This window comes from Pleurodeles waltl, chromosome 6 (genome assembly GCF_031143425.1).
Source record: "Pleurodeles waltl isolate 20211129_DDA chromosome 6, aPleWal1.hap1.20221129, whole genome shotgun sequence".
Lineage (NCBI taxonomy): Eukaryota > Metazoa > Chordata > Amphibia > Caudata > Salamandridae > Pleurodeles > Pleurodeles waltl.
The window spans coordinates 213,077,837-213,104,781 of NC_090445.1; positions in this window are offsets into that span (position 1 = coordinate 213,077,837).

The following is a 26,945-nucleotide window of genomic DNA, read 5'->3' on the forward strand; positions in this document are numbered from 1 at the left end:
TCTCTTGTGAGGCCTTCATCTGGAGCACATCCCAGGCAGTTTACTTTGGTTCCCGCTTAATTAAAGGGAGTACCGCCCTTAAGCCCTGTGAGCTCTGAGAAATCCCCGCTGGGATTAAGTGCAGATACAGGGCTTTCCCAAATGAGTGAGTTCCGTTATTTCCCCCCTTTGATATACATTAACACCTCCTGGTTCTGGTAAGGGCACTGAGGAGGAGAATATTACTTACCTCCTTACTGATGGTCACTTCTGCCACATTATGGATGTTTCTATTTTAAAGGCTGTGTTCCCGGTTGTGGCATCCTTGGAGAAGAAAATACTCCAGCTTCAGGCTCAAAACCAAAAAACCCTTGAAGCGAGGGAAGATACTTCTGGGCCTCTGGCCCACTTACCCACAGGGCAGTTCACGACGTCTGTTCATGAAAATAAGCACAAATGCGCAGATAACCATGAGGTCGACCTGGATGCCTTTGCGCATCTTATTAAGAAGTTTATGGACTCCCAAGCTTCCCCTGTCAAACTCCATGTTCCTGGCACGTCAGGGGGCTCCCCTGTCGCTTCCCCACCCTTTGACATGGAAGACGAAGATGGTTCCCCTAATGTCCCTGATGAGGACGGGAAGTCAGGCACACCCTGGTGTCCTTCTCCTGATCCTTTGTCCTCCAACAATGACTCCAGAGCAGGACCGAACCCCCAAGACCAGACCTCCGATAGGTTGGAACCAGAGGACCTGCTACACCCACTGAATGGTCCCTGGCACCTAAGGTGGTAGCTTATATAGCGAGACGCTTATGGAAACCTTTGGAGAAGGAGGTCAGGAGTCATCTAAGAGCAGAATGTCTTAGGCCTGCTCTGGAGGGCAAGGTGGCCCTTACGCCTGAAATTGACCCTAAGATCACCACTTTTTTGGCAAAGTTTGGGCGTGACCCCAAAAAGGGGATAGATCGCTCTTGGCGCTCATGCCAAGACAAACTTCGTGAAATGGCAGGTCCCTTGTCCAAGATCCTGGACATGGCCAAGGATGCCAAAACATCCGGCTCTCTCATCTCACCTGATGCCCTATCCGACTGGGCCCAAAATAGCTATGATATTTTTGGAAAATGCAAATTGTGCAATTTCCACAGAGTGGCATAGATCCCTATTAATCAACATAGACCCCAAGCTGGGGGAACTCTCAATGTCAGAAGAAGGACCCGTGGCAGAGGGCGGCGGGCTCTTCAGAGATCCTTTCATTCGGGAATTGGGCAAGTTCGTTAATACCTTTAACTCACTTAACAAAGTCCAAACCTCCATAAAACATATTTTCACCCCTTGTGTTTTTGCCAAAGCCGGCTGCTGTAGGGGGCGCTCTGCGGACCGCTCTTTTCACCAAGCCTCCCTCAAGGGCGCAGACTCTTGCTGAGGACACTGGCAGAACCCCTCCAAGTTCGGCAGCTTCTATTCCACCAGATCCTACCCAAGACAGAGGGGTGCGAGAGGAAGAGGCAATAACTCCTTCAATATTCCCCACAAAAAATTGTGATTCTCTAAAATGGGACTGCGATGCCTTTCGTACATCGTGAAAGGCTATTTTGCATTCGCAAATGGTGGAATTTACCGATTTGCATCATTTTGGAATGCAGAATCCTTTAAGACATCTGGCCCTACATCTTCAAACCGTTGCCAGGCAAGGAGACCTGTGCTTAGTGCAGTTATATATGCTGTACCTCCAATGACCCTGAAGTGAATTTGCTGATCTTAGCAGTTTGGCCTTCCCACTCACAATGAGTGTGACCCTTTTCCTCTATGCTGCATTATTAAAAAATGGAATTCATCATTTTTGGGGAAAAAAGTAAAACATACAACATGGGCTATTGGGAATGCAACCGTAGAATAACTTGACAGTTACGTATACTTGGGTGTTAGTGTTGACTCTAAGTTATCCTTGCTAGAACATACACCAAGAAACATGAATTATCAATAATCACAGGAGTCATTGGACCATTTGCTAAATTTTATGGAAGGAGAGCAATCAATCAATTGATCAAGGCACTAACTATGAAGCTTATCCCTTTGCTACTTTAAGTATCCCCGGTCCATATTACATTAAAACTGATAATTTCAAAGAAATTGAAACATAATATAAAAACCTTGACTTGAACTTGAATAGCATTAGTGTTGTGATCAGGCAACACATCCTTTTGGATCTGACTACTCTTTCGAATTTGCCTCGTTCTGAATGGAAACAGTTGTGAAAAAGATCCTTCAAGTACAACTATTGAGAAGAATTTTTTTGCACTCTATTCAATAATAAATGCAGTGCCCTCATTTGTAATTCTTATATCATCCAAAAACAACCTTACCTCAACTCCAACTTTGAGGCAACAAAGAAAAAGAAGTGCCTAAGATTAAGGTCATTCTATATTCCTTTGCACCAGTTTCAAGGACCTTGTAATATTCATCTTATGAACACTGGCTCATGTCGTCTATGTATTTATAAATCTGAATCCATTGAACATAATATTTGTTTTACCCTAATTTATTAAGCTTACATAAACAATACATTTGGATATTCTTCAACATGACAAATATCAGGACCACTAAAGAAGCAATCAATCATTGCTTTGATGGAGCTGCCAAGTGAAGGCTTCCACCAGTCAGAACATCTTCGAGGCGAGGGAGGAGAACATGGCGGCCGAGTAGGTGCGGGCTGCGGAAAGCTCCCCTGGAGCTCCTGAAACTTTGTTGCACGAGTACAGGTGTCCACACATTTCGCCCTAATGGGAAGGAGTTAATATTGCGGGGGTCGGGGGAAGCGAAAAGCCTACCTGATTGTCTTCCTGGAGGGATCGTTGGAGTCCGTGGCATCCGTGCCCTGGTCACAAGCAGGGCTGGGCTTCAGCGCTGTAGGAAGGTAGCAGCGAGGATTCCCTTCTGGGAGAATAGAGGCAGAGGCAGCACAGGCAGAACAGACGGAGGAAGGATGCCAGAGCATGGAGAAAGGAGGAGATCTTGGCTCATAGCAGATTTTGACACACTCAACACGCTGAGGAAAGCTAATTCGCTCCCCCCTGGGAAGGGGTTGTTGAACTTGGATTCCCTATAGAATCTTTGGGAAGTGATGAAAATAAAAATAAAATTATTGCGATGCAGGGTTCGAGAGGGCTGAACTCCTGTAAAAGGAAGGGGGGGTGCAGGTGCCAATAAGGCTGACCTATTTATTTGTTGAGAAGCGGTAGGAGGATTTCTGGTCTAAAAGGGAACCCGGCTTTTGTGACAGGGGTTGCCCTCCCAAAAAAAGACCAAAACTACCAAACCTTTTATATTTGTTAACTCGGGTAGCCAGGAGAGCCGTTTTAGCGACAGCAGTAGCAATACGGCTTTGGCCTCGGCGAGTTAAAAAAGCTAGAGATTTTTTACTAAGAAACCTCGGATCACTCCTTCCCTAAGGACATACTTTAAAGTTTTGCCTGGCACGTCGGAGATGGGGGGAGAGACCAGGTGCAACAAGGTATAAATATAGAGGGAAGCATGGAGGTAAACTGAGTACCGCAAATAGAGTGCTCCCCTAACAAGTTTCAAATCCTGGAGGGGGGAAATTTGGGACAATAGACCCTCTGGTCACTGAGTTTCAGCGGATCTCACTAGAGGGGCATCAATAAGTCACCAGCAGGAGCTCTGGAGCAGGGAGATGCAGGATCTAGAAGGGGGCTTCCTGCAGCAGGGGCGGAGTCCACAGGTGCAGGGCTTGGTGGAGGAATCTCTTAATCAGTCTATAGCAGGAATGATACGAGCCTTGGTTTTGGAGGTCAGAGGTGGTTTTGAGATCTCGCACAGTAATCAGAAAGAGATAAGAGATCTATGCAAAGTCCTTGGGCAGAGGTTTGATGACCTGGCAGAGAAGACAACCGCCCTGGAAGTGGAGGTCAGTGGCTTGAGGAGAGCCATGGAGGAAAACAGGGGGGCAATTCAAGATCTGAAAATGGAGGAGGATAGGGTTCAGTTAAAGCTTCAATTGATGGAAAATAACCTGAGAAGAAATAATTTGAGGTTTTTAAATGTCCCTGAAGGTCTGAAAGGAGGAGACGTGAAAGGTCTGTTAGTCCGTTTGATTAAACAAGGGGTTCAGGTTGATGATACAAAAGAAGATATAGCAAGAGACATCCAGAGGGTGCATAGGGATCCATTTAGAAAAAACACTAACGGAGACAAACCCAGAAAGATTCTGGTCTGCTTCCATATGTATGCTATCAAGGAGTGCATTTTAGCTGCTGCATTGAAAAAAAAAGCCACTGACAGATGAGAGTACTAGTTTTGTGATTAGATCTGATCTCTCAAGTGTGACACTGACAAGCAATGGAAATTGGGAAAGAGAATCAAAGTCCTAAAGGGGTTAGGGGCTACGGCCCAATTGAAATTCCCGGCTTCTCTGAACGTTATGGCTAATAACAAAATGTACGTCTTCAGTGACTGCAGAGATGTGGATGATCTGATCAAAAAGTTAGATAGGGGCAACTAGCTATTTGTTTAATGTATGTACGGACTCAATATAGATAGTATTCACAGACCTGAGGGGCCCTCCCGAGGCGTATTCGCCTAGAGAAAGAAGACAGGGTGGGTTCTCCCTGGGAGGCAGGGAGTTAGTCAAGGGGTCGACTGGGAGGGGGTTGGGGATGAGAAGGAATCACAGGGTGGGGAGCATGGGGAAACATCCCAAAAAATGTGTCCTCATTCACTGGCGCCTGAGAAGGTTTTTCTTCTGTTTGCCTTTGGGGCCATCAAAGCCGGGCTGATCATAGAAGGTAGACGATGAGGGGAAATGAGTTGAAGCTCCTATTGTGGAATGTTCATGGTTTATGGGTAAGGAGTAGGCAAAACAGCCTGGAGAAATATTGTAGAGACTCTCAAGCTAAGGTGATAGTCTTGCAAGAAACACATTGTCTAATGAAGAGTGTACCAAGTTGTTTAAGCCATGTAGATGGATTCAGCACATATTAACCACCCCCCAGGTGGGGAGTAGTAAGGGGGTGGCTAAACTAGTCAAAAATCATCCTGGAATTTCTTCCCAGGTAGGGCTGGTAGATAAGGCAGGTAGGTGGGCAATGGGAAAGTTGGTGGCTTTTGATCAGGCATTTACCTTAATGGGCTATTCTGGGCCTAACAGGGATGACATTGCACCCTTGGGAGAGTTATTTCAGCTTCTGTTACAATTTCCCGATCCTATAATATGGGTGGGGGATTTCAATATAGTGTTTAATTACGATCTGGATATGTCATCAGGAAGTAGATTGAAAATGATGAGAAGATGTGATCACAAGTAATTATGATTTCTCAGTTGGGGTTACATGATATATGGAGAGAGAAGATGGGAACAAAGCAGGGATATACATACAACAATAAGTACAGACACCAATTGAGGATTGATTATGTGCTAGTTGATGGGAGGTTAAAAGATTGGGTTGAAGAAATATCCCATGTTGGAGTGCACCTATCCGATCATTCAGCAGTGAGTTTGTGCATTTGAGTAAGTGGGAGGGCTGCTCAGAGCAGGTGGACGCTTGATAGAACTCTACTTCTAGACAAAGCTATTGTGGCAGACTTGAGAGCAGACACACAGGAGTTCTTTAACTTGAATGTGGGGTCATCGTCACTAGATGTGGTATGGGACGCCTTTAAGGCTTTTTTGAAAGGTAGACTGATCAGAGCGGCTTTCATCAAGAGGTAACTATATAAAGAAGAGATTAGTCGCTTGGAAGAGCATATACAATTAGTGCAGCAAGAGCTGATAGATAACCGTGGTGAGGAAGAAGAAAGTGGAAAACTAGGTATGGCGCTCCAAGATCTACGATATGAGCTTGCAGCAATATTAGACAAAAGAGTTAAGGCAAGATGTGAAGTGAACAGAGTGGCCCATTTTGAATATGGGGAAAACTGCGGGAAGTTGCTAGCTTGTAAAATAAAGTCAAATCAGTTGAGAAATAAGGTGGTAGAGATTCAGGGCAAAAATCCAGGGGACACCTGTAGGAGAAACGAGGAGATCGGTGAGTCTTTTTCAAGATTTCTTTCAAGATCTTTATACAGAGAATTTAGAGGTGCCACCAGAGAAGGTGCAGGCATGGCTGAAAGATTTAGATCTCATTACCCTGGGAGAGAAGGACAACAAAGTTCTGAACAAAGTAATTGGGCAGGAAGATAGTGGATGAGATTATATGTTTGAGGAAACCAGGGAAAGCGTCAGGCCCGGATGGGTTACCTCTCAAAATATATAGGGTCTAGGGGACAGTATAACTAAAATCCTAGTAAGGTTGTGTAATAACATTTTGGTAGAGGGGGCTATGCTTCCCCCCTCTTGGAAGGAGGCCTCGATCAAACTAATTTTAAAGCCAGGGAAAGACCCCACGCACTGTGACTCATATAGGCCAACCTCTCTACTGAACAGTGACTATAAGATTTTTGCAAAAATGTTAGCGGTTAGGTTGGGCGATGTTCTAGGTAAATTGATTCATGTAGACCAAAAAGGGGTTTTAAAAGGTAGATACATGCATGAGTTACGTCAATGTTTGATAGGCACAATAGATCTGATGAGCTCACTTAAGGAGCCTTTAGCGGTGGTGACGATTGACGCCTCTGGGGCATTTGATAGGGTCAACTGGTCATATCTGAGTACCCTCTGTGAGGTTTTTAATCTGGGAAGGAGATTTACAAGGGCATGACGGATAATATACAAACATTTTGGTTAAAGGCTCCTTAACTCGTCTGTTCAAAATTGGGAGGGGAACTAGACAGGGATGCCCACTATCCCCATTGTTATTTAATCTGTATATAGAACCCCTGGCCTGTAAGATAAGAAGAGAGTTGACAATAGCCCCGTTTCATTGTGGAAATTGGTCCAGGAAAGTGGCCCTGTATGCAGATTATCTGATGGTCTAACAAACTTTATCGGTCTTGGAAGATCTGATGGCGAAATTTGGGGAAATCGCGGGTACGTGGTTAATAAAGGAAAAACGGAAGTCATGACTTGGAACATGACTGAGGAGAGTTCCCCAAGCAAGAGGGAGTTGAAATATCTGGGCATCAGGATAATCCAGGATATTGAGAAAATAGCAGAAATAAATTTTAAGAGGGTAATGACTAAGGGGGTCATTCCAACCCTGGCGGTCGGTGTTAAAGCTGCGGCCAAACCGCAAACAGGCTGGCGGGAAAAAAAATGGAATTCCGACCCTGGCGGAAACCCCCAACAGCGACCGCCACAACAACACACCGCCCGCCACGGCGGCACAAACAAACAGAGCGGCGGTCACCGCCAACAGACAGACGGGACACAATGTACCGCCCACTCTATCACAACCTACCAATCCGCCACCTTTTCCGGGGCGGTAGCCCCGCCGATAAAAACACAGCGGAAACAGCCATTTCGAGGGGAAAGCGCTCACCTCCATACAGCCCACGAGGAATCATGGGCACTGCAGGGGCCCCCGTAAGAGGGCCCCACAAAGAATTTCACTGTCTGCATTGCAGACAGTGAAATTCGCGACGGGTGCCACTGCACCCGTCGCACCTTCCCACTCCGCCGGCTCAATTCTGAGCCGGCGTCCTCGTGGGAAGGGTGTTTTGCACTGGGCTGGCGGGCGGCCTTTTGGCGGTGGCCCGCCAGCCCAGTGCAAAACTCAAAATACCCTCAGCGGTCTTTCGACCGCGGAGCGGTATTTTGGAGGGGGGAACTCTGGCGGGCGGCCTCCGCCGCCCGTCAGAGTCAGAATCACCCCCTTAGACCTCGTTTATAAATGTTTGGCTTCCTAAGTCATCTGTCGTATTTCTCTTTTATATAATACTTTCTAGCAATTTCTTACTTTTAATGAGGGATTGTTTGCTATGTCCTAACAAACTGATGAATGCATGTGTATTTTAATCTTAAAGTTGTTGTTTTATTAAATGTTGTATTTACTGTAAGTATCTTTTCATAAATACAATAACATTTACCTACCTATCCCACTGGCAAAGCCAATTGGCCTTGCCTTAATGTGTTAACGAATGTAAATATAGAAATCTACAAATGCTTTTTAGTACACCAAAGCCAGACGTATTGGCTGAGCCAATGCTTGGAAAAAAGTAGCGAAAATGATTGCTTTCTATATAAAATGTATACACACATATGACGCTGGATGGTGTGTATTCTGTACATTTTCTAGACATCAGAACTGGAAAGGACGGGGAATAAACAGAAGTCTACTTGTCCATTAACAACTTGGTCAATGCCATATCAACATACAAGCAAGTTCTATTGAATGGCCATAAAAAGTAGTAGTCCACCTAGTTGAAGAACTGTACCCACTAATTGTAGAAACAGCCGTCAGGGATTTAGTAAGTAGGGTAAAACAAAGCTGCATACAGGTCAATATAGGGCATAAGAACAAATCTAGCTTTAAGAGGAATTAGCTCTAATGTTAAGGTAATGGTCAAAATAACAAATGGACTGGAGGAAGTTATTGTCCCAGGAACAACTCATAAAACATTGCACATCCAAAATTATGGAACAAGTGAAGAATGGGACTGGATAGCATCTGCTCTTTCTAGCGTATGAAGGTCTAGACTCCCTTCTCCCCCACAATATGATACCACAGTTGGGAGCCAGGAGTTTCCATGATCAACAAAGTTGGGGAAATCATTTACCCATATAAATTGAACTATTGCTGCAAGCAAAAAATGGAACACAAGGACTGGATAGCCTATGTAATGTCCTTTCATATTTTTTGTGTGAAAGAAGTATGCACATATGAGTAATAATTAATCAATGGCGACATCGCATATACCGTCTTGCCTATTGTGAGTAAGAAAGGAAGACCAAAAAGTGGTCTTATGCTTTGGATCTCTGTGACACTGTCAGCAAAGTGCAAACACATGTACGTTTTGGAAGCTATCTACAGGTTACACTGGAAGTGACAATCAGCTTCTTGACTTCTATAATATTTGTTATCCTTCATACCAAAGTAAGGGAAAAGGAGCTATCCTTTAAAATACTAGAAAATGTGATAATTAATGCAAAAGAGAAAACCATTCTGAAGAATCTAGGAACATAGTAGCCTGCAGTAACTTCAACTCGAAGCCAATCAAAGGCTTAATTAAAACAAATTTAGTCAAGGAGTAGGCAGTTTGGAATCTCCCAGGGTTTAGCCTGGTGTCTTGCAGATCATAGAGGGGATGCAGCCTGTAACTACGATGGAGGAAGGGGGCTTATGTATTCTTAAGGGCCGTACTAAGACTGGTACCCTGACAAAAATACCTTTGACAAACAATGGTAGAATTCTCTATGTCCTTATCAATATAGAGCCTTGAAATATGGTACTCAGTATCAGTGTCCATCAAAGAGAAGGGAGTAGCTGTGATCCCCTTACCATCAACCTAGTAGTACAAGGTCTAAAACAACAGACACCACAAAAAAGGCATCTACCTATAGACAAAAGCATAGTGGTTATATCAAACCAGTGAGCAATAGGATGGATCCCTGAGTCCTACACGTGTTGAAACTTGACATTGATGAGCTTTTAAAGAAACAATTTAAAATAATAGACCAAGAGAGGCTGCAAATCATCTTACAATTTCAACCTTTCAAAATTACTAGAGCTAATATATTCAATATGCACTTCAGACACAAAGAAAATGTTATTAAACGTAAGCAAAAGTCAAAACAGAATGCAGCTTCTAGATTGGCCTGACAGCGAATGCCTAAAGAAAAAGCAGGATTTGGCACAGGTTTCTTAAAGAAGAAGCATCAAAAACCTAATAAAGAACAATAAGTAATGTCCCAAAGCAAAGCATGGGAGCGAGTAGACATATAATTGAAAAAGTAAGACTCCAGAAGATTCTGGGAAATTGTTAGACGGGGCACTGTGGTCCCCCACCAAACCTAGAGTGGGAATATCACCAGCAAAATGGCTGCAGCACTTCTTCTCACAAGCAAGCTCAGTCTCAGCGATCATGTCAAAATCAAGAGACTGCACCAACGAAACAAAAGGGAATGATTGTCAGCGCAGCTGGCTTACACCATGCTATACAATTCACTGAAAAAAGAAATGATCAGTGCAATCTATAGCCAAAAATTAACTAGAGCCCCTGGCCATGACTAATTTCCCTTGGATGTCTACCACAGTTGGGCCCAGCGGTAGACCCCTGTATTGACCACGGATTTAATGCAGTTCTGAAATTAACACCACAGTCCTGGGTTGTTAACTTAGGCAAAGTACTACGCGCCTGGAAATGAGTAGTAACTGTACCCATCTTCAAAAAAGGATCACAAGTGGAAATAGTAAACTACCACTCTATGTCATTGCTTGAGGGACTAGGAAAAATGTTTAGCAAAGTTCTACCTAAGCACTTACAATAATAATACACAGAACAGGAGAATATACTAGCTAGCATCCAGAAATGGGATCGGTGCACTTCAGGTGGCCATGAGGCTCTATTTCATAAGTAGAAAGCACCTGAAATTGAAGAACAATCCTCTTTACTTGACCTTCATAGACATTAAAACAACTTTTGACTTGGTAAGTCATGCACACCTTTGGTTTTAGGAAGACCCGAATACCTACTTGAAGACTTGACGTTTACATCAACAGATCACAGCTTGAGTGAGGTACGGACCAGGTGGGGAAGGTACCATTGGCTTCCCAGTTAAGGTGCGCATGTGCCACGTCTATGTGCTAGCGCCTATTCAATCTTTAGAGAAATTATGTTGGCACATACCTACTAGAAGTGAATTAGTATGTCTCAAGTTTGGGGAAAGAGAAAATACCAATCCTCCTTTTTACCGACAAGCAAATCCCCTTTTCACAGACAGAGATTGGTATGCATCGCCTATTGAAAGGCTTTGAAATCTATGGTAATATCAAAATATGAACCATTAGCACAACAAAAATATGGTCATAGGCCAAAAAAACAAACTTGAGGAGTATCTTCTGAGTAAACGCAGTTGGGCAGCAGCATGTCAGATATTTCGATTAGCAAGGCATATGCCTTGACCACAAACTAACATGGAGCAAAAACTGCTAAAAAAAAAAAATCAATGTAAACCAAAATGTGAGAGCCATATTGCATTGACAGAAATTGTTCGGTTCTTAATAACATCTATCTTAGAAGCATACTGAATGAAAGTAGTCTCTTCGGGTCTCTATGGTGCTAACTGACAGAGCTACTGGAAAGTTAAGGCCCTGCGGAAGGTAGCAAACCGTTTCCTAAATCTCTGATCCTTTAGGCCTGTGAACACATATGAAAGCCCTACGGCTCGATCTGCGTTTAAAAAGCTCGTAGCACATAATACAGTTAAAATCTGTGCTCTTCTGCATCAGACTGTAATAATCTCTGCAGCAGGCATACCCGAACCTCTCTGATGTGCTCTGTAGAAGCCTCTGCTAAAACTGAAAGGGTGCATTATATTGAAACAACTCAAAAACCATAGGGTGTGAAAACCTTTCGACCATCCCAACCACTGTAAACACATCTAGTGCAGCGATAGTGAAAGCAAGCAACTGGGAATTCACCCATGTACAATATATAGGAAATACCAGAGTGGGTAGCATGCTTTTTACCTACGTAGATGATAAGTATGCTGCCAACTTCAAATGCTGTCTGGATATTATATACCCAGGAGGCACAACAACGTGTATCCCTACATTTTTTATTAGGAATCTCACCACTACCAGCACTGACTGTAAAAAAAATAAATGGTGTGTTCAAAAGGGAATTTCAGAAATCTATTATTGAGAATTTGGCAGCCCAGAAACCTAAACCCATTTTGTGCTCTTTTGCCAGAAAACCATGGACATAAGGAAGCAGATACTTCAAGACTTTTTAGGCGGAAAAATATTAGACGATGCAAAGAAGCAGTGGCCTTCTGCCACCGGACAGACTCTTAAGAAATCTCCTTCGAGTGGCAACTTACATTGCAGCTGCTTGGCACCTTACCAGATGGAATCATTAGGATCGTAGGTTATTCTGCTGCCTTTATACTCCTCACGGTCACCCAAGAGGTTCTTCTCTTTAGGCCTACGGCGGGACCAAATCATCTCGGATGCCCTGTATTACTCTGAATTAAAATATGACTGTAACGCCATCTTCCACTACTAGATGGAACCGATTCCCTCCATAACATGCCCTAATCTTTGTCCAAGATGTTTACGGTTCTTGGCCATGATTTGTCCCGGAGGTAGACGATGAATAATGGGCAAAAAATCAAACATCCATGACTAAAAGATAAAATGATTTTCTAATTTGTTTTAAACGATTTTTGTAACCACAGACATATGTGAATATTTTGTTTTTAGTATTGTTATGGGTTTTAGCAAGCAACAATAAAGATTTGGTTTGGTTACAATGCATAACAAATTAATTTAACAAACAGTGTGAAGTCTGGGTATTATTTGCAGATCTAAAGTAGTTCCTCCTGTATTCCAATGGAAGCCCTTTATAGATGGCATGGTGATACACCAACCAGCCAACATCATGAAGCCAGAGAGAAATACAGTTATAAACAGTCTGGCATTTCGTTGCAGTTGTATTGTTCCATCTGTCATTTGTTGCTGGGTCTTGTTTCCAAGGTCCGACTATGTGACATAAAAATAAAATAACAGAAAAAAACAGCAGCTCAGGCTTTAGCTTGATATTTACTTCGTCCTTCAATTATTTAAAAACAAACATTGCAAGGCAAGTCAGACCAGACTTGTAGGCCTCATTATGTAGCTGGCAGAAAGTCAGACTAAGGGGGTCATTCTGACCCTGGCGGCCGGTGACCGCCAGGGTCACCGACCACGGGAGCCCCGCCAACAGGCTGGCGGTGCTCCCGAGGGCATTCTGACCGCGGCGGTTCAGCCGCGGCCAGAAAGGGTAAACCGGCGGTCTCCCGCCGGTTTACCACTCCCCTTGTGAATCCTCCATGGCTGCGGAGCGCGCTCCGCAGCCATGGGGATTATGACACCCCCTACCGCCATCCTGTTCCTGGCGGGTCTCCCGCCAGGAACAGGATGGCGGTAGGGGGTGCCGCGGGGCCCCTGGGGGCCCCTGCAGTGCCCATGCCCATGGCATGGGCACTGCAGGGGCCCCCGTAAGAGGGCCCCGCAAAGTATTTCAGTGTCTGCTAAGCAGACACTGAAATACGCGACGGGTGCAACTGCACCCGTCGCACCCCTGCAACTACGCCGGCTCAATTCTGAGCCGGCGTCCTCGTTGCAGGGGCATTTCCTCTGGGCCGGCGGGCGCTCTTTTGGAGAGCGCCCGCCGGCCCAGAGGAAATGTCTGAATGGCCGCCGCGGTCTTTTGACCGCGGTGCGGTCATTCAGCGGCAGTACCTTGGCGGACGGCCTCCGCCGTCCGCCAAGGTCAAAATGACCCCCTAAGTGTGCACAGATATAGACTTCTCTGTGAGTATCTCATCTGTCTTGGAGCAGTTGTGGATCTGCTTAGCTCACTCATGTTAACAACTCAGTAGGGGAGTGAGAAAACACATTCCCTGTAACGTCTTCCCCAGTCTGGGTACCCGCCAACAACTAAGCCACACATGGAGATGGGTATTACATGTCTTTTTTCATCTGCATGTAACCGCGAACTCAACATTCTAAGCCTGCATTCACTTCACTATGTTCTAACACTTACGTCACAGTTCTACGGAGTCCTTTAGGAGCCAAAATGGTTCCTTTATTCATAGTTTACACAAACTACATCTTCCCCTCTGTTAAAAAAAAATATAACATTTTACAAATTTATTCACAATCATAGCTCTTTGATGAGCCTTTGTGGTGCTCTGATTACTTGTCCCAATCGTGTCTTCGGAATCTGGGAACCAGCAATAGGAGTGTCCATGATCTGCGTTGGCAATGCAGGAGCAACAGCAGTCTGGGGTTTTTAGTCTGTCCTTTCCGAACCAGTCTCTACGTTGACATCAGTCAATATCTGATGAGTGGTGAGCCACATGTCTGAAATGCGAGGAATTTCACGTAATGGATTTCACAGGACGTTGGGCACTCACTATGTGTTCTTTGCTGGTTACGACAAGGAATTGTTCAGCATCAAATGGAGCATCAGACTTCTGCTTTCTCAACTGACGGACAAGCACTCAATCTCCTCTAGTGGAAACAATGTCTTTTGTCTGTTGTCGCTTGTCTGCATAGGCCTTCATTTTATTTTTACTATCCAAGTCTTTAGGACAGGTTTCTTTCTCAGTATTTGATCTTGTGTTGGGCCATTGAGGCAATGGTCGTCATTGCTCTACCAAACATCAAAGTTGCAGGGCTTTCACCTGTGGTTGAGTGAGGAGGTGAACGGTAAGCTCATAGAGTAGAATTCAAGATAGTTTTACAGTCGAGCTTTTCCAATATAGAATGCTGAACAGCTTTCTTTAGTGTACTCATGAAACGTTCGAGAAGGCCATTAGCCTGTGGCCAAAGAAGTGTGTTCTTCTGATGCTTCACATTAAGATGACTGAGAAAGACTCTGAATTTTTTACTTTTGAAAGGTGGGCCATTGTCAGATTTTAAGATTGCAGGAATACTCATGTCGCAAAGAATCCATCTAATTGCTCGATGACTTTCGCTTGAGTGATAGATGAGAAATCTTCTATCAGTGCAAATCAGGAGTATTCATCAACAGTCACCATCAGGGGATGTCCATTGTCAAAAGGACTGAAAAAGTCAACAGCAATTCTTTCCCATGAAAGCTTTGGCAACTCTGACATGCTTAAGGGGTGTTGAGTGGTATTCGATGACAGGCAGGTGCACAGATGACAGACCTTCATCTCTCTTTCTACTCTTTCATCGAGATGAGGAAACCAAACTCAGTCTCTGAGAGCTCGTTTTGTAGCAACGATTCCACAATGTCCTTCATGGGCCACTTCAATTATTTGTTGTTGCGGACACTCTGGATTAACACATCTTGAGCCTTTCAGGCCTTCTTGAAGGCATGTACAATTCATCTTTGACATTCTTGGACTTCTGGTATTCACTGTCACTAACAAGAGATCGGGTGTGCTGGTTCCAAGACTGACATGTAATAGTGTCTTTCAGTTTTACCATGTCACTTTCTGGATTCATGGCAGTGATAATTTGCCCCAACAATATGGCACCTGGTGTATTTGATTTTGCAATGCAAACCAAACCAAAACAGTATTTGTATAGCACTGCTTATCACATGTGAGGATATCCAGGTGCTGGGCTTCAAAGTAAGTCGAAGAGCCAGTTCTTGAGTCCCTTCCTGAATTCGGTCAGCGAGGGTGAGGTGCGGAGGTGGAGGGGGAAGTGTGTTCCAGTAATTGGTGGTGAGGAGGGAGAAGGAGCATCCTCCAGTGCGGCAGTGGTGGCTGTGTGGTACCTGTGCAAGGGCAGAAGTTCCTGGGAGGTAAGTGGAAGATCAAGTGGTGGTTCAGGTAGCATGGTCTTTGGTCATGGAGGGCTTTGTAGGCATAGGTCAGGAACTTGAATTGGCATCTTTTCTGCATGGGGAGTTAGTGGAAGACTTTCAGATGCTAGGTATTGTGGGTCCTCTTTGGCCGGTTGAGGATCAGCCAGGCTGCTGCATTCTGGATCATCTGGCGTCTACTCATGAGTTCGGTAGTGGTGCCTGTGTAGAGTATGTTGCCATAGTCCAGTCGACTGGTAATGAAGGCCTGCATCACCACTTTCCTGGTGCTGATGGGGAGCCATTTGTGCAAAGCATGCAGTGGGTGTGAAAGCAGGATGAGGAGACAGCGTTGACCTGACGTTTCATAGAGTTCCCTCTTCAGGATGATGCCGATGTTGCGGGCATGGTCTATCGGAGTGGGTTGGGTCTGAGTTCAGATGGTCACCAGGAGTCAATCCAGAGGGAGGTTGCCTGCCGAAATTTACTACTTCAGTTTTGTCCATGTTGAGCTTCGGGTAGTTGTTATTCATCCATGCTGAGACATTCTTCATACAGTTGTGGAAGTTGGTCTTCATCCTGGTGGGGTCAGCTGAGAGCGAGAAGGCGAGCTGTGTGTCATCGGCGTAGGAGACGATGTTGATGTCGTGGTCTCTGACTATGCCTGCGAGTGATGTCATGTATATGTTGAAGAGGGCTGGACTGAGGGATGAGCCTTGAGGGACGCAGCAGATGGTACTCTTTGTTGGAGAGGTGAAGAGAGGGAGATGGATTTTTTGGGTGCAACCCATGAGGAAGGAAGCCATTCACTTGAGTGCGCGGTTTGTGATTTCGATCTGGGTTGCTGTATCTTTTTGTTGGCCTTAGGACCCTGAGCACTTTACCAATACTAATCAGTGCTAAAGTGCATGCACACTTCTCACCTAAAACATGGCAACATTGGTGTATACACAATTTGCATATTTAATTTACCTGTAAGTCCCTTGCAGAGTGGTATACCATGTGCCCAGGGCCTGTAAATTAAATGCTATCAGTGGGCGTGCAGCACTGATTGTCCCACCCACTTAAAGTAGCCCTGTAAACATGTTTCAGGCCTGCCACTGTAAAGCCTGTGTGTGCAGTCTCACTGCCACCCCGACTTGTCATCTAAAACCTCTTGCCAAGTCCATAACTCCCCTTTCTTACAAATAAGTCACCCCTAAGGTAGGCCCTAGGTAGCCCATAGGGGAGGGTGCCATGTAAGCAAAAGGTTTTTCATGTCCTAGTGATGACAAACTCCAAAAGTCCTTTTTCATTACCGTGAGGCCTGCCCCTAAACTTTAAGCTGCAATTCCTGATCTGAGAGGAGTAGCTGCATCATGTTTAGTACCATTGGAATAGTAATAATAAATCCTCGTTACTGGTAGAGTCGGATTTATTATTGCTATTTTAGAAATGCCACTTTTAGAAGGTGGACATTTCTCTGCACTCTCTGCCCTGTGTGCCTACAGGCTATCCCCAATACACGTCTGGCTTGGGCTTGGGGACAGCTACACTTGTGCATTCTCTTCAGACACCCACAACACAGAATACTCAGCCACATCTGCATACTGATGCGCCTTCCTAGGCAGGTTTGGAAGGGCTCACACTTACATCTCAAAGGGTATGGACTAGAGTTTACACAGAGCGGCTGAATACCTCCCTCTGGCTGTCTGGAGCCAAGCCTGACCTGAAAGGGGACCTGTGCACTTCATAAGGATCCTTTTGTATCACCCTCATATCAAATACACTTTTTAGTGTAAGTACTGGACCTTTTGACCCACTCAGTAGTACACTTCTGGATACTAGGGAACTCTGCTGGAATAAGGACTTCTGTGTGCCAGGATCGCCACTTTGCTAGATTTGCCTGTTCCCAGGAACCACTGTTCTGCCCTGTTGGCTGCCCTTTTGCCTGCTGATCTCAACCCTGCACTCAAAGGATCATCCCGCTGGGGCACAGAGTGTCCACAATGACCTACTCAACGGCCCTTTCTGCTGGGGCACCGCAAGGTTCCGTGATGCCTGCACTCTGCAACCCTGTTGCTGTATTTTCTGCTTTTTAACTCAACCAGCACTCTTTGCTGCGTGCTGCTCATGCTCTTGCTGGATTGAGAACCTCCAGTGACCCCTGCTTTGGGCCACCAGGCGGTACCTGAGGCAGAAGTCACCAAAGGTGCCATAGCACAATCTAGAGCAACCCAGAGCATGCCCCCCAGCACCATACCGGCTGGAAGTGACTCAGACCTCTCCCCCTCGCAGTTTTGCTGTGGGGTGCATCTCAACCCTGCCAGCCGGGCTGCTCCACTCCAACTGACCAGGGCGGCACCTTAGCATCGGGTGGCTCCTGGTCTCCCCACACACACTTTGAATGGGTCGCGGCATCCCCCAACAACCACAGGACTCTGCTGGGAGTACCTGCCTCGGGACTGTTGCTTCCACGTGATCCGAAGCATTGCAGCAGCAGCCAGAGAACCACCTGGGGGCTGGGCCACAGTCCTGCTAAAGGCAGCGCCCACGGATTGCAGCACACACCATCACCAACCACCTCTCGCTACGGGGATAGCGTGAGGCCTGTCAGGAACACTTCTTCATCCGCAAGTACCTTGATATACATATAATAACTATAGGCCATATGTACCAAAGCATTTTCCCATTGACACACAATGGGTAAAACCCTTTGATACGTCTGGCCCTATGAGCCTAAGAACTTCCCAGAAAATGCTCTAACCCTAATTTGCTTTATTTAAGTACTGTCATTTTTGGTTGTATTGAAAGCTGATAAAATCTCTCTATTTTTAATATACCCCATGTATGGAGACTTTTTCTTCTGTGGTGTTTTCGCTGTGATTATTGTCTGAATGTTGCACAGACAATTTACACATTACCTCTTAGGTTAAGTCTGACTGCTCTGCCCCAGGCTACCAGAGGGTGAGTACAGGTTAATTTAGGGTGTGTATCTAACTTATCCTGACTAGAGTGGTGGGTTGTGCTTGGCTTTGGTACATACCCTAATGAACCAGAAACCCTATCTCTAACACTTTCCGTAAAAGAACATGTGGAAATGTTGACAACCCCACACCACTGCTAAATTTTCTTTTTCAGGTTGAGAATAAGCATGTTCAGTTTAGGACAGAATGGCCCTCATTACAACCCTGGCGGTCGGTGATAAAGTGGCAGTAATACAGTCAACAGGCTGGCGGTAAATACTGCCAAATTATGACCATGGCGGAAAGAGCTCAGACAGACAGCCACTTTAACACACCGACCGCCAGGGCAGAAGCAACAGGAACCACGGCGGTAGCCGCCTACAGCCATGCGGAAGTCAATGTTCCGCCCACCGTATTAAGACAACCCAATCCGCCACCTTTTCCGGGGCGGTACTAATGAAATCAAAAGTCTGGTATAAACACTGCACAGAAGGGAAACGACTCACCTTTGGAAACTCAGGGAAGAACCACGCTGCCATGGAGCCTGAACTGCATATATTTCCAATGCTGTTTCATGTCCTGCTCCACCACGAACACCAACGACCACGATGAGTACAGCCGCCTAGCACACAGGGGAGGGGGGGGAGGAAAAAGAGAGTGACACAAACACCCAAAACGCAACACCCAACACCCCCACCCCCAACACCATACACACAAGAAGATGCAGTAACATAACAAATTCACCCCGTACCCCTCTGGAAAAATTCAAGGACAACACAAATAGATAAAAGTGAGTATAATAAGATAAATAAAGTAGTAATACGTGCATCCAATGTAAAAGTATATACATATTTACAAATCAAGGGACACTGCCCAGTCCTAAATGTTTTTTTTTTTTTTTGTTTGTCCTCATTCACCCTAGGCCTTATGCAAACCTCCTTTTCTTTTCAACCGGAACACAGGAAGTTTTCCTCGGCCAGGGGTTGCCTATTACTCTCAAACAATCCTCAAACTGTCCCAGTTCTATGAGGATTTCAGAGCAAGGTGTAAAATCATTGGACAGATGTCACAAATATTATTCCATTCCAACATTACTTACATAAACACCTATACATCAATCTCCTGATTTCCAGTTTATTAATGAGGACCAAAAATTCCCCCGCACCCTTTCCTTTCCCCCCATCCTTTGATCCAATTCTGCTGTGCAAAAAACATCCCTAAGCCATTCTGAGTGGTTTGGAGGGGTCTTTAAAGTCCATTTTCTGCATATTTCTCACCTCCCCAACAGTATTGCATAAAATACAAACTTCTTATCTGCAATAATGTCCTGACCTAGCCGCCCCTGCTGATCTTGAAATTGCCCAAAAATTATTAACTGGAAAGAGGGTTCAATTCCCCGATTCAATATACCTGAGATTGTTTCACATACCCTTTCCCAAAAATGTCGAATATCAGGACATTCCCAAAACATGTGAATATCAGTTGCTTGAGTTAGACCACACTTTGGACATCTCACCTCCTGGCCTCCTTTCATTTTAGATAGCTTCTCAGGAGAAATATACACTCTATGTATCGTAAAGTAATGATTTTTCCTAAGAGTGGCTGGTTTCACAATACAAAAAAGCATTTTTAATGACTCTTCCCACCACCTTTTAACTACCTCTTCAGGAAAAAAATTCTTCCACAAATCGCTGGGTAGTACGAATTCGCCATCAACCCCTTCCAGGATCCCCCAATACCAGGTAGAGACTCCATGGGAACCTCCTAGTGGGCTCGGGGTGATCTCACTCAATGGATTGAACATACCTACACCTTCCATAATCCCCTGAGCCCATTTTTTTATTTGTAAAAATTTCCACCTGGACAAAGAGCCACCCATCTTTGACTGCAATTCCTCCCAAGAAAGAAAAATCCCTTCCGAAAACAAATCTCCCCAATATTCTAATCCTGCTTGTCTTATTGGTAACGCCAAAACATCTCGAAAACATTCTGGGGTTCCTGGGGAGTCCCAGATAGGTGCGTCAATATTGTAGTAGGTGAGTTTTGAAGATCGCCTGATATGATTCCAACCTTCTGCCAGCCCTCGCATGATTTTCAACCTTATCTTTTTGAAAAATTTAGGGTCCCCAAATTTAAACATAAAGTTGGTTGAAGTACCATTGATACTAGAAGCCATTATCTTAAACATTGAACCCGTTGTCGTGGAGTCTGAAGCAAGATATAAGAGTGTGACATTTTTCAAAAGAAAGGCCCATGCATAATATTGCAACTCGGGTAGTGCCAAACCGCCCTGAACCTTACGCCGACGTAACTTCTTCTGAGAGATTCTAACACCCTTGGATCTCCAAATAAAATTGCTTATAAGGCGCTGCATTTTTTCTATATATGTTTTCTGCATAGGAAGTGGGGAGGTAGAAAACAGAAAGTTCCATTTCGGAAGAATAGCCATTTTTACCAGATTTACTCTGCCTATTATCGTTAAGGGAAGATGAGTCCAACCTTGTAGTAAACTCTTACATTCTGCCAACAATTTTTACTGGTTCCTCTCCGCTAGCTGACTGATCTGATCTGACTTGAGGTATCAAGATTCCCAAATATCTAATTTCCTTTTTACAATAAACAGATTTATACTCCATATTCCAAGGCATGATCTCTGTTTTTTCCACATTCACTTGATAACCAGACACCTTACCGAACTCCTCGGCCAATTTAAGGATCTCGGGGAATGCAGTTACTAGGTTATCTGTATATAGCAAAAGGTCGTCAGCATACAGAGCGAGCTTCCTTTCCCAGCCCTGACGACTAAAAGGAGAGATCATCGTATTCCGCCAATTTTTTCTTGCAAATCGTTCCATGTATAAGTTAAATAGTACAGGGGATGGCGGACAACCCTGTCTAGTGCCCCTGGCTATAGCTATTGGCCCAGTAAGGTTCCCATTCACTAATATTCTAGCTATAGGAACCCTATATATCTGATTCACTACCCCACAGAGGTTGTTTCCCAATTTAGATTTTTTTAGCAGAAGTTTCAAATAGACCCAATTTACCTGATCAAAAGCTTTTGCAGCATCAACCATAATAACCCCCAAGGGGGAATCCAATGATACTGCCATATCTATAGCCCCGATTAATTCATATGTCAACTCATGTAGATACCTCCCCTTCGAAAAGCCCTTCTGGTCGGGGTGAATTAAGCTATTTGCTACCTTATTTAATCTATCCGCCACTATTTTAGTAAACAGCTCGTAGTCACTGTTCAGTAATGAGATAGGTCTATAAGAAGAGCAGTAAATTGGATTTTTCCCGGGTTTCGGTATCAATGTAATAACTGCTTCATTCCACGAAGCCGGCATACTTATCTAATTAAAAAAGACCCTACCAAATAACTCAACCAAGATTGGGGTAATTACATCACCTAATGCTTCATACAACTCCACCGGAATGCCATCAGGGCCCGGGGCTTTCCCTTCCTTACCCCTAGCTAAATCCGCCCGGACTTCCTCCACCGTAATGGGGCCATTAAGAAATTCCTGATTCTGCTGCGAAATTTCTGGTAACACATCCTGAGCTAACCAATTCTCCACCATTTCTTCTCGCACCTCTACCTGCTCCATGTACAAAGATGTGAAAAAGTCTTGAAACCCTCGTTCAATATCTTCTGTACGAAATAGTTTGACACCAGTATCTTCAACTTCTATTTTCTTAATATGGCCCCTAACTTGATCTGTTTTAGCTTTCCAGGCGAGCAGTTTCCCTGAGCTCTCCCCATATTCAAAATGTTTTAATTTGCTAACCTCCCATTTCTTAACCATACGCGCCTGTAAAATGTTTGCTATTCGTGTTCTTAGCTCAGCCAATTCTGCTCTTCCTGCTTCCTCCTGGGCCCCTTCCCCTTTACCAACCAATTTCTCACTTTTTACTAACATTTCCTGCTCTAACACGTTTATTTCATCTTTAAATATTTTATGTTTATGAGATGAGATACTCCTAATTTCCCCTCGTTTTACAGCCTTAAAGGAGTCCCAAACCGTTGATAACGATGCTGAGCCTAAGTTACCCTTGAAAAAATACTCTACGCAGTTGCGCCAAAACATCCTCATCCAACAATAATGCGCGCTCCAATGTCCACCTCTTAAACATTCTTCTCTGTGGGAGCGTCAAATACAACATTACCGCTGCATGGTCCGATAAATGCGGGGGTAAATATTCAACCCTGTCAACATTTTCCAACAACCTATCATCCACTAAAAAATAATCAATACGTGAGGCATGACTATACTTCTTGTTAAAAAAAGAAAAAACTCTAGCCCCCCCTTCCCTCTTCCGCCAAATATCGCACAGGCCGTAGTCCTTCATCATTCTCCTTAAATAATGTTGTGATTTTGGCGTGCCTAAGGATCTACAAGTATCCGTTCTATCTAATCTATTATCCAGCACCACATTAAAATCCCCCGTCATAATCACCGTATCTGAAAAATCGATTAACTGAGAAAAAAACCTTTTAAGAGGTTCAATATCATCGCAGTTCGGGCCATAGAATCCAACCAATACCAGCATTACCTCACCAATGCAAATTCTTACTATGACCCAGCGACCAGCTAGATCTGCCCTTGTTTCTAAAATTTCCGGTCTAGCTTGTAGTCCCTGTTTAACCAAAATAACTACTCCCCTTGTGTGGAAATTGTTAGTGGTACAAACACACATTTGCGCCCATTTTTGAGCCTTAAATAACTCCTTACACTCATCTACAGCCAAATGAGTTTCCTGTAAGATAAAAATTTGTGCTGGAGAATCTTTTAAATATTGTAGGATTTTGTTCCGTCTTGATTTCGTCCTTAGACCATTAATATTCCAGGAAAGTAATTTAATCGTAGATTTCCCCCCCTGACCTTTATTCAAGCTAATCATTCCAGACTAACCCGCCTTTCCTCTGCCTCGGAGAATGAGGAACTATTTCCACGCAAAACTCAAAATCAAAAAACCCAAAAAGAAAAGAAAACCCCCCCACCTAATATCCTCCCCTCCCAACACCCTCCCATGGGGGACCCCCCCACTATATCAGCCAGCATGGGCCTTATTTTAGAGCACCCCGCCTACCTGGGAGCTTTTTAAGATTTCGAGAACATTTATTTTGCATGATCGGTCTGTTCCTTTTTTATAAGTTCTAGCAACTCATCCGCCCTGACTGTCTCCCTTATATTATACATTTTATTGTTATACATTGCCCGCAAGAATGCTGGGAACTTCAACTGTGCCATAATTCCTAACTTTTTAAATTCGTCCAACCTTTTCCCCAATTCCCACTGCCTGTCCATTGTAATCTTAGATAAATCGGATCTAATCTCGAATGTAATCTTTTCAACTTTTAATGATTTCTGCTTCAATGCACTACTCAATTTTTTTTCCTTTAATTGATAAGTTAGGAAGTTAACCAAGATCTTCCTAGGTCTAGTGCTGTTTGGCCGCCTCGTAAAAGGGTCACGATGGACTCTCTGAATATCCTTTTCAATCTCTTCTCGACTCTCTTCCAATTCACACACAGATTTAATAAGAGAAACTACATATGACTTCAGATTTGCTCCTTCTGCTCCTTCCGGGACCTTTAACAGCTTTATGTTATTTCTACGTGAGTAATTCTCCAATTGCTCGATTTTTACTTGTAATCCTTGTTCCTTTTCGCTTAAGTCCCGAATCTCATCCTTCTGGTGATTTAACTCCTCTTTCATCCCTCCTACCGTCTCCTCCAATGACTGAATCCTCTCCATTAAGTTATCAAACTTTCTTTCCAGTACCTCACAGGCCTCTCTAATTTCCCCTTGATTGCTCTCCGAACTTGCAAAACCTTTTTTTATGTCCTCCGAGATGGCAAGAATCATCTCCTCCATGGAATGGCTATGTCTTGGGTCGGGGGCCAGGGCTTGAGAAAGGGGGGTGCTGGTGGCTACTTCTGCCGCACCTCCTACCTCCTGTGAATTACCATCTTGCCTCAATGAAGCCTCAAAACCGGCTTGTATGTCTTCCTGGTGAGCCAAATTGTTAGTCAAAGGGGGAGGATCATTCATACCCCCCTCACCGGAGTCTACATTATTTCTGGTGTGCTTAGTTACATATGTATCAATTTTTCTTTGTCCCAGTACCAGCACAACGTCTTCTGGCCTAGCCTTAAAATAAGTTCTTAACGAGGGCGTAAATCTGTGTTTATTATTATTTTTTGGTCTCCCCTCACTTCCCTTTTTCTTTATTCTGAATAAACCACTTGCTAGGTCCGAGGTTTTGCCTTTACTCTTGTCCTGTCTGCCAGTAACTTCCTTATCTCTTTTTTCCTCCCCCAGACCCAGCCCCCCCACCTGCAAGGTGATAACGGAAGGCAGAGGTGAGGACAGGCTCTTATCTGCGATATCTCTGGCCCCCACAACACCCACCACCTTACTTATTTTCCCTAAGTTCAGCCGGGATGAAGAGTAGCGCGTTACCGCGCTGTCAGGCCCCCGGGACACCTTGCCGGTGCCACATCACAAAGTCCAAGGCTCCACTTGTCTCCTGCACCAACACGGAGAGAACACTGCAGGGGCATCAGTTGGAAAATAGGCAGGCACCTCAGGGGACGAGGAATGGGGAACAGGGGGCACCTCAGCCGGCAGATGTAACAACACCATTGGTCCTGGAGGGGGCAACATGCCTTGTGAGCTGTCCTGGGGAGTGCAAGGCCACAGTTTCTCAAGTGGGTGACTTGCCCACATGCTCTGGAGGGGACTACATGCCCTGAGCACTGTCCTGGGGAGTACAAGACCACAGTCTTTCAAGTGGGTGACTTGCCCACTGGCTCTGGAAGGGGCAACATGCCCTGTGCTTGTTCCTGGGGAGTGCAAGGCCACAGTCTCTCAAGTGGGTGATTTGCCCACTAGCTCTGGAGGGGGCAACATGCCCTGTGCATTGTCCTGGGGAGACTGGGGTAGGTGGGTGTCTTACCCACTGGTTCTGGAGGGGGCATCGTGCCCTGTGATGCAGGTCTTGGGGAGGACGTGGTTGAGTGGATGGCTTCTCCACTGGTTCTGGAGGGGGCATCGTGCCCGGTGCTTCTGATCCTGGGGAGGATGGGGTGAGTGGATGGCTTCTCCACTGGTTCTGGAGGGGGCATTGTGCCCTGTGATGCAGGTCTTGGGGAGTGCAAGGTCACAGTCTCTCAGGTGGGTGTCAATCCCACAGGATTTGCAGGCACCGCCCGCACAACAGCCCATGGACGAAGGACTACACACTGTCCGCCGGCGGTGATGGCTGCTCAGTGGTGGTGATAGTGATGTTGCCGCTGGTTGTGGGGGAGAGACGGCTGCCCACTGCTGGTGGTGGTGGTGCTGCTGCTGGTGGTGCTTGTGGGTGGAAGCTCCTGCCCATTCCCTGCAGCCTCGGACGGCTGCCCACTGCTGGTGGTGGTACTGGTGCTACTACTGCTGCTGGTGGTGGTTGTGGGGGGGAAGCTCCTGCCAATCACCTGCAGCCTCGGATGGCTGCCCACTGCTGGTCGTGGTGCTGGTGCTGCTGGTGGCGGTTGTGGGGGGAAGCTCCTGCCCATCCCCTGCAGCCGCAGACGGCTGCACCACCATGGTTGGTGGTGGGGGCTCCGACTGAGTCCCAGCACCAGGCCCCTTGTCCTTTCTGCCTGCGGGTGCAGGCCCATTGCCCTTCCTGGCAGCAGCTGTGGATGGCTCCTTGCTCATCTTGGCAGCAGCTGGGGATGGCTCCTTGCTCTTCTTGGCATCAGCTGGGGATGGCACTTTGACCATCCTGGCAGCACTTGGGGCAGGCACTCTTTCCGTGTGGCTGTCTGGTGCCGGGGATCCCTTTCTACCACGAGTTGCTGTGGACACTACTAGGCCCGTGGACTGGGAGGTTGCAGTGCTTGGCTGGGTTTTACACACCCTGGCCAGACGTGAATGACCGGGGGCAGGGGTAGGGAAGAGGTCAATGGTGGAGAGGAAAAGCTTCTTAGGGACATTGGGGTGGGAAGAGGGAGAAGGTCTGGGAGTGGAGGAAGAGGGAGTGGTTGTAGGAGGCATCTGTCTGCTGTGTTTGGGTGCAGGTGCATGGGCTGGATGCTGTTGTGAAGTGGATGGCTGTTGGGTGTCTGAGTGCTTGCGTTTGTGTACTTTGGAAGGAGGGGGCACAGACACAGTGGGAGAGGACACAGGGGAAGTGTGCATGGCTGTTGGGGTGGTGACTGCGAGTGAGGTTTGTGTTCTGATAGCTGTGCTGGTGATGGGGGTAGTGGATGAGGATGTAGTGCATGCTGGTGTGAGTGTAGACGCAACTGGGAGGGAGGGGGACACAGTGGAGGCAGTGGATTTTGGTATGTCTGCATCTTGATAGTGTTTGTGTGAGTGCCTGTGGGATGAAAAGTGGTGCTTGTGTTTGCCATGTCCAGTCCTGTGTGTTGTCTTGCGTGCATGTTCGTCTGCCTCTGTGCTTGGGATAGGTTGGGGTTGAGGGGAATGGGATTGGGTATAGGAAGTTGGAGGGGGGAGGGTGGAAACAGGGACAATGGCTGCCATCAGAGAGGAGGCCAGAGCCTGGATTGATCTCTATTGGGCCACAAGCCAGTGTGAATGCCCTATAGAAATGCATTGGACTGTTGCATTTGGGCTGCCA